Genomic DNA, 8,926 nt, shown 5'->3' with positions numbered 1-8,926 from the left:
ATGTCCGCTTTTCCATGCTTGCCCATTGAGAGAGAGAGAAGGGGGATGGAGAGATAGATAGATAAAGAGAGGGAGTGAGAGAGGGGAAATGGAGAGACAGATAAATAGATTGAGAGAGTGAGAGAGAGAGGGGAGATGGAAAGATAGATAGTTAGATAGAGAGAGAGAAAGAGAGACACAGACAGGGGAGATGGAGAGATAGATAGATAGAGAGAGAGAAAGAGAGAGAGTGAGAGAGAGAGAGGGAGATGTGAGCTCGTGGTGGAAGAGTTCAGAAATAACATCTTGATGATGCATACACACACCCACCCACACACACACATACACACCCACACATACAAATACACACAGACCCCCCCCTCACACACACACACAAATGCACATGAACAATAAAAGAAATTTACAAAATGGATCTGGACATTTTTTAGCAATAAACTTATCTGCAAAGATAACTTCGATAGCAAAATTTTAGTGTCTCTTTATTTCATTGCGCAAAACTCATTAACGATTGATTAATTAATTTAAAAAACAAATTTAAAGTAAATCGTCAACAAAGTAAACAAACTTTTATTCAACTTCAAAAAATAAATAAACAAATAAAAGAAACATTTAAAAATATTTAAAAACATTCAACAATGAAAAAAAAAATAGCATAAAGGATGTGGTTGATGACAAACCATCGGATTGCATTTGATTGTTAAAATTCCAAGCGGGAAACAGAAGTTGAATAAATAAATATAATTTATTAAAATATAAAACAAAAAAACAACAACAAAATCTCATTCCATGTTAGTTCTTCATCGGTGGTTTGTTGTTTCGGTACTTATTAAGTACGAAAAGCTAAGAAAAACGACATAATTTTGATATTGAACTAAAGCTCTAACCGTAAAGCTGAAATAATCCTGAGACATAATTACAATGGCATTGACCTCTGGAGGTCAAAACATCATGTTTATTCACATGGAGCATTTACCATAAACTTGACACAAAGCAGGGAAATGTGGGGTCGGGGCAGGACTAGGAAACGAAAAAGGGTCTTCAAAATCAAGTTTGTAATAATTCTTTCTAATTTTGGTACAAGGCCAGCAAGTTTTTGGAAGGGCCCAAGTTGTTACCTATTTCTTTACTACCCACCAAGGGGCTAAACACAGAGGGGACAAACAAGGACAGACAAACAGATCAAGTCGATTATATTGACCCCAGTGCATAACTGGTACTTATTTAATTGACTCTGAAAGGATGAAAGGCAAAGTCAACCTCAGCGGAATTTGAACTCAGAACGTAACGGCAGATGAAATACAGCTAAGCATTTCGCCCGATGTACTAACGTTTCTGCCATCTCGCTGCCTTTTAAGGGCCCAAGTTGTTACCATTAATACCAGTGCTCAACTGGGACTTGTTTTGTGGACCCCAAAAGGATTAAAACAAAAGCTGACCTTGGTATGATTTGAACTCAGAAAAGTAAAGAGCCGGAAGAACTGCTGTGAAGCACATTCATCCAACACAGCCACGATTCAGCCAGCGAGTAGGGTTTATGCTGACCCCGAAACTAAAAGAGAGAAACATCCAGTTTGTTTTGCTTAATAAGGATCAGATGTAACCAATATTTTCTATTGTTGAAATAATAAAACATCCAAAAATAAAATCTTGTTTTTTTCAATTTGTGAACATTTAAAATTTCTGTAACATTAAATTAATCCAGGCAAGATTTTTCAAAGAATTCTCACAGCCGATAAATGTCATGGTTCACGAAGAATGATATTGAAGTTGGGTTTTAATTCTTACGTAAAAAAACCAAAAAAACCAAACCAAACAAAAACCGGGGCAAATAAAAATAATGTCATGGTTACGCATAAATCTTACCCACCATTTTAAAAAGTAAACAATGACAAACTAAAAAAAAAATCAGAATAAAATTGATAAATTCTTTACAAGATCTTATTTAACAAAATTAAAAAGAAAAAAAAAAACAATGTTGTCCTAATTAATTTTTGTAATTTAGTGAATATTTCAGAATGAGAAAAGCAAGAAATTGAAGAGGATCCATCACAAAAAGCTTTAGAGGATACGTTTGACTGATTGAATAATGAATAATGAATTAATAGGGTTGAAGTTAATCATAGTCTTTAATCTTTTCAACATTGATACAACAAGAACGGATAAAACATTAGCTAAAATTAATTCCATAATTTAAATTATAATTATAATCACGAAACCAAAATATCAGTAAATTTAGAAAATAGATATGAGTGTTTAAAATCCACCCCAAGTGTGTTTGAACTGACTTTAGAAAGGCCTCTGCATAGTAAAATGCATATTAAAAAATAGAGCTTCATAAAGATATCCTGCAGAAATAGATTTTATAAATTTACCTAAATTATAAAGTTAATGATATGCATTTGTGTGTGTGTGTGCGTATACATCTACACACACACACACACATTTATATATATATATACCTACTTCTTTACTACCCACAAGGGGCTAAACACAGAGGGGACAAACAAGGACAGAAAAACGGATTAAGTCGATTATATCAACCCAGTGCGTAACTGGTACTTATTTAATCGACCCCAAAAGGATGAAAGGCAAAGTCGACCTCGGCGGAATTTGAACTCAGAACGTAGTGGCAGCCGAAATACCGCTAAGCATTTCGCCCGACGTGCTAAGAATTCTGCCAGCTCGCCGCCCTAATATATATATATATATGTATACCAGGGATGCGCGACCTGGGTAGGCAAGATAGGCAGTGCCTATCTTGAATAAAATAGATTGATAGGAACATTTTCCTTTTATAGCAAAATAGGGACCTAATTCAATAAAATTATGAAGGTTACTCTGATTACTTTGCATAAAATACAAAATATAAAAATTTTTTTTTGTAGATTAGGTTGGCATAATTTACCCCTGCCTTTCAATCTCTGTATTTAAGCTACGCATAGAACTGCTGTAGCACATGCGCTGTGTACACTTCTACAACACTGTTTTCTGTACGTGCCACAAAGGCAGAAAGAAATCTGTCTTCAACTCAGTCGTGCATCTGGGTTTCACTTATTTTTTGTGTGTTTTACCAACTGCCTACCCTGAGTAATTACTGACAGCACGTAGCTTATATATATATATATATATAATATATATATATATATATATATATATATATATATATATATATATATATGTATATATATATGTATATATATATATATATATGTGTGTGTGTGTGTGTGTATGTAGTTATATATATATATGCACATAAAAGCACCATCCGTTCGCGTCCGTTGCCAGCCTCGCCTGGCCCCCGTGCCGGTGACACGTAAAAGCACCATCTGTTCGTGGCCGTTTGCCAGCTCTGTCTGGCACCTGTGCAGGTGGCACGTAAAAAACACCCACTACACTCGCGGAGTGGTTGGCGTTAGGAAGGGCATCCAGCCGTAGAAACACTGCCAGATCTGACTGGGCCTGACGAAGCCTTCCAGCTTCACAGACCCCAGTTGACCCATCCAACCCATGCCAGCATGGAAAGCGGACGCTAAACGATGATGATATATATATATATATATGCATATAGTAATATATAAAATTTGGGTTTTAATTCTTACATTCTCTCTCTCTCTCTCTCTCTCACACACATATACTCTTTTAATCATTTCAGGCATGCGGCTGTGGTCATGCTGGAGCAGCGCCATGGTCTTTCTGACTTCCTCAGACTGCGTGTTTCACATCACCACTCCTGTTTGTGCCTTTTACCCAGTTGTTGGTACATTTGATGTACAATTGAGTTTGATTCCGCAGCCCTCGTCTGTACCTCATGTCGGGCTGTTGGTTCATCTGGCATTGTGGAGAGGAAGATGTCCAATTCCTTTTTCAAGACATCTACTTCCACTTTATGCAAATTTCTTAATTTTTGTGACATGGCACTGAAGCGCCGTGGACCCTTGAATCTTAGACTATTGCAATACCTGGTCCTGAATTTAGATGGAGTGGACGGTACCTTTGGTACAATACAATGGCAGCCGGTTCTGGCATTTGTATAACACTCAATGCCAAAGTTAGGTACTAACCCTTCTAGGTCTTCACAAGCAAAGTTTATTGTCCAATGAATGAGGGGTACTCATAAGTGGCCTGGTTATACACCACTGGCATAGGCCACAGGTTATGGTCTCACTTGGCTTCTTGGGTCTTCTCAACCACAGCATATCTCCAAAGGTCTCAGTCACTAGTCATTGCCTCAGTGAGACCTAATGTTCGAAGGTCGTGCTTCTCCACCTCATCCCAGGTCTTCCTGGGTTTACCTCTTCCACAGGTTCCCTCAACTGCTAGGGTGTGGCACTTTTTCACACAGCTATCCTCATCCATTCTCACCACATGACCATACCAGCACAAATGTCTCTCTTGCACACCACAACTGATGCTTCTTAGGTCCAACTTTTCTCTCAAGGTACTTACACTCTGTCATGTTTGCACACAGACATTACACATCCATCGGATCATACTGGCTTCATTCCTTGTGAGCTTACACATGTCCTCAACAGTCACGGCCCATGTTTCACTGCCATGTAGCATGGCTGTTTGTACACATGCATCATACAGTCAACCTTTTACTCTGAGTGAGAGGCCCTTTGTCACCAGCAAAGGTGTATATATATATATACATACATACACACAAATACACACATACATATATAAATGCCAGTTTGTTATTCTACAGAGAAGATTGAGAAGCAATGAAGTTTTGCAGTGAAAAACTTTCCTCATTAATCAATTAATCAATTAGCCCTATTAATGATATTTGCCCTATGGTAATGAAGAAATGGGAGTCCCACCATTCCTGCTTTGCCAACAGTTTAGCATGAAATTTCTTGCTATCACATTCCAATATTCGCCCCCCAGACATTAACAGCCCTTGCAAAACAGAGTTGGCTGCTTCTGTGACACATTCCACATAGATCCCATACACATTCAGCTTCCTTCTTCTCGTCCCACAAGTTCATCCCAGACACTACAATATCTGCTTTGTTTCTCCATTCCAGAAAATCGGTTCCTGGAATTCACTCCTTGTCCATGTTTTCCGTACAGTTGTCAACATCCAAATGTTTGAGAGAAATATTAAACTTTATCAGTCTCTCCAGTTCTGGGGTGTCTAACTATTGGTGCTTGATAGCAGTCTAAATAAAGTCAAACAGCTACACACACACACACACGTACATATATACACACATACATCTTTTTCACTCTCTCTGTACACACACATACACATATATCTATCTCTCTCTACACACATCATATATATATATAACAAGTAAATCAATGAGATTGAGTCAACAATTAAGAATTTAGTTTAGAAGAAATAATTAACCAGATCTTGTTTGTAATAACCCAAATTAGATCTGGTTTGAAACAACAACAACAACAAATAATAATAATAATAATGATAACAATAATAATAATAATAATAATAATAATAATAATATAATAATAATAATAATAATAATAATAATAATAATAATAATAATAATAATAATAATGATAACAATAATAATAATAATAATAATGGTTTCAAATTTTGCCACATGGGCAGCAATTTTGGGGGAGGGGGATGAGTTGATTATATTGACCCCAGTACACAACTGGTACTTATTTTATCAACCCTGAAAGGATGAAAGGCAAAGTCGGCCTGGGCAGAATTTGAACTCAGAACGTAGCGACGGGCAAACTACCACTAAGCATTTTGACCAGTTCGCTAATGATTCTGCCAGCTCACCGCATTAGTAGTAGTAGTAGTAGTAGTAATAATATAAATGATGATGTAATAATTGTTTCAAATTGAGGCACAAGTCCAGCAATTTTGAGGGGAAGGTGCAAGTTGATTACATTGAGTTCAGTACTTGAGTGATACTTATCTGAGTGATACTTTATTGAGGGATACTTTATTTGAGTGATACTTTATTTGATTGACCTTGAAAGGATGAAGGGCAAAGTCAACTTTGGCAGAATTTGAACTCAGAACATAAAGCGCCAGAAGAAATGCCACTCAGTTTGGTTGTGCAAATGATTCTGATGTGTCAAAGAGAGATTTGATGTGTCAACATACAAGAAGCTTTTACAGAGAGATATGTGATAAGGTATCCATCAATGGGTGATCAGCCCTATTAACTTTTGGAGAGTTTCTTTCCTAAACAACACCCACTGTAATCCAACAGAACACCAGTGCTCCCACCACTGGTCACAGTAAATTATGTCTCTCCTTGGTGTATGTTTACAGAGAAATGTTTAAAACTATTGAAATTTAAGTGAGTTTTTTTTGTAATTTGGACAAAGTGTCATGCCAAGGATGGAAATACAAAGATCTGAACCTTCAGACATCAAGTCAACTTGGAATATTGTATCAGTCAGTCCTGCAGGATTTGAAAACAGAACTGGAAAATGTCAAAATAATTTATTCCACTGATTTCCAAGTTGTCCCCAATACTGCTGTCCAGTATGGCCCCCAAATAAATTCAGGGTGGACGGAATTAATCAAAACAACTCTAACCATTATCTTTGATCTTTTACTAGTTTTGGTCATTGAACTGTTGCCATGCTTCCACAGAGTTTCTGTGAGCCAAATTCACTTGCAAAGCATTAGTTGGCCCAAGGCTATAGAAGAAGACACTTGCCCAAGGTGACACACAGTGGGACTGAACCCAAGACCATGTGGTCACAAAAAGATCTTCTTAATCACACAGCCAGATCTGTACCACAAGGGGCTACACACAGAGGGGACAAACAAGGACAGACAAAGGGATTAAGTCAATTATATCGACCCCAGTGCGTAACTGGTACTTAATTTATCAACCCCGAAAGTATGAAAGGTAAAGTCAACCTCGGCAGAATTTGAAGTCAGAACGTAACGGCAGACAAAATACTGCTAAGTATTTCACCCGATGTGCTAACGTTTCTGCCAGCTGGTCACCAACTGCATTTTATTAAAGACAAAGATGTGATGTCTACAGAATCCAGAACAGTCAGGGTCTAAGTTAACTTTATCTGCAATTTTCTAGATATCAACAACAAATTAGCAAAATTCATTGATTCTGTAGCAGAAGTTTGGCCACAATTTCCAAGAGAGAATGAATTAAAGATTTCTTGGTAAATGGTTCACTGACAAGTTCCAGTTCTTCTACAACAAATATTGCATTGTGAAATTGAGTAAAGCAGATAAACTATAGTTTAAGACAAGACTACAAATACCGGGATGTCAGTGAGGTCAATTGTAGGGGGAGACTAGGGTCTTGTCCAGTGTGATTGTGACATCTCATCAATTTGGCTGATATGAGCAATGAAAGACAGCTTTAGGATCTGTTTGAGACGAGAGAAGGAATCAGGATTTCATTGCAATTTTCCAGACAATTCCATGATGTTTGAAATTGTGTGTGTGTGTGAGTGTGTGTGTGTGTGTGTGAGTGTAGCAACTGCCATTAAAAACATAGACTAGGGGTCTGTACTCATCCATTCCACCCACAGGTAAGCACAAATGTGGGTTCATAACCCAGGTAAGGAGTGTCGTGTTATGTATGAAATTAGTGTATTTAACATGATTTCTGAGGTCATTAATAAATAAATAAATAAATAATGTATAAAAGAGAAATGGAAAAAAATACTCAGAAAAAATGAAATAAATTGTTTCCTACAAAAGTTTGAAACCTGAGATTTTTATGAGAAAACCAAAAACACCATTCATACTTTTTGTAAAGATGTGATTTTTTTGGACGATAGAAAAATATTCATAATTATAATATTTATGCCGTAACAATGTGTAATGGGGGTTAGCGATCAGATATCAAGAAATTAGTTAATTAAAAGCACAGAATTAATTAATTGGTGGGGTTAATGGTAAAAATGTTTAAAAGCTTTCCTCAACAAGAAAATATTGATTGATAGATAAATATAGAAATGAATCTATTTTTGAAAAGATACATTTGTGCTAAATTGAAAATCTGTTTGTCCGATTCTATGAAAATAGATTTGTTTATAAATTTATAAATATATAAATAAATGTAATTTGGTTAATAAACAACCACGTGTTAAAACAATCTATAATGATGTATTACAACAATTCTTGGTTGATAAAAATATTTATGTATATAAATATATAAATCTATTTTAATTTTCTTAAAATGCATTTATTTATAAATAAATATTTTGGGGGCAAAAGAATTGGTGCGAAAACCTATGTTAAAATAATGCTTGAAACTTCTGCCGAAAATATGCTTATTTATTGATTTATAAATAAAAATATTTTCAACAGAAATAACCAATCTGTGCTAATTCTGTCAAAACATATAAATTTATTTTGGAAAAAAACTGAAAATTTTCTTCATAAATTAGAATCTGTGAAAGGAAAAAAAGAAAAGAAAGCATAGAAGAGAAAGAAAAGGAAGAAAGAGGGGGGGAGATATTAAAGAGAAATGAAAATTTTTAAAAAACTGACAGTGAAATTCTAAGTTTCGTTCAGTAAATAAATAGGAAATTTGAATTGAGAGAAAAATTTCATTGTTTTTTGTTTTCAAAAATTGAATTCCAATTACAGTTGTTATGAATTCTTTGGATTTGATCCTCGCAATTCTAGTTCAGTATTATCAATATGGAACTTCAGATCAAAGTGAAAAACTACAAGAAAATCTCCAAAGAAACTGTATTGAAAAGTGAAGTTCGTTATAACTAATTTCCTCTATTATGTTATATTTTAAAAATTGAACATTTAAAGCTGGGAATTCTATAAAAGTGTGATATCATAGCATTTTAGACAATATCTCTATTATTTGATAAATATAATATTATATTTAATAACTATAATATTACATAACAGTAGATCTCTGAAATTCACCGATTCCTCTGCAGATTGATTTTTGACCCTTATTTGAGTCTCTTCAGGTTTCTGCATCAC

This window comes from Octopus sinensis, linkage group LG3 (assembly GCF_006345805.1).
Source record: "Octopus sinensis linkage group LG3, ASM634580v1, whole genome shotgun sequence".
In the NCBI taxonomy this organism is placed as follows: Eukaryota; Metazoa; Mollusca; class Cephalopoda; order Octopoda; family Octopodidae; genus Octopus; species Octopus sinensis.
This window is presented reverse-complemented; position numbering follows the sequence as displayed.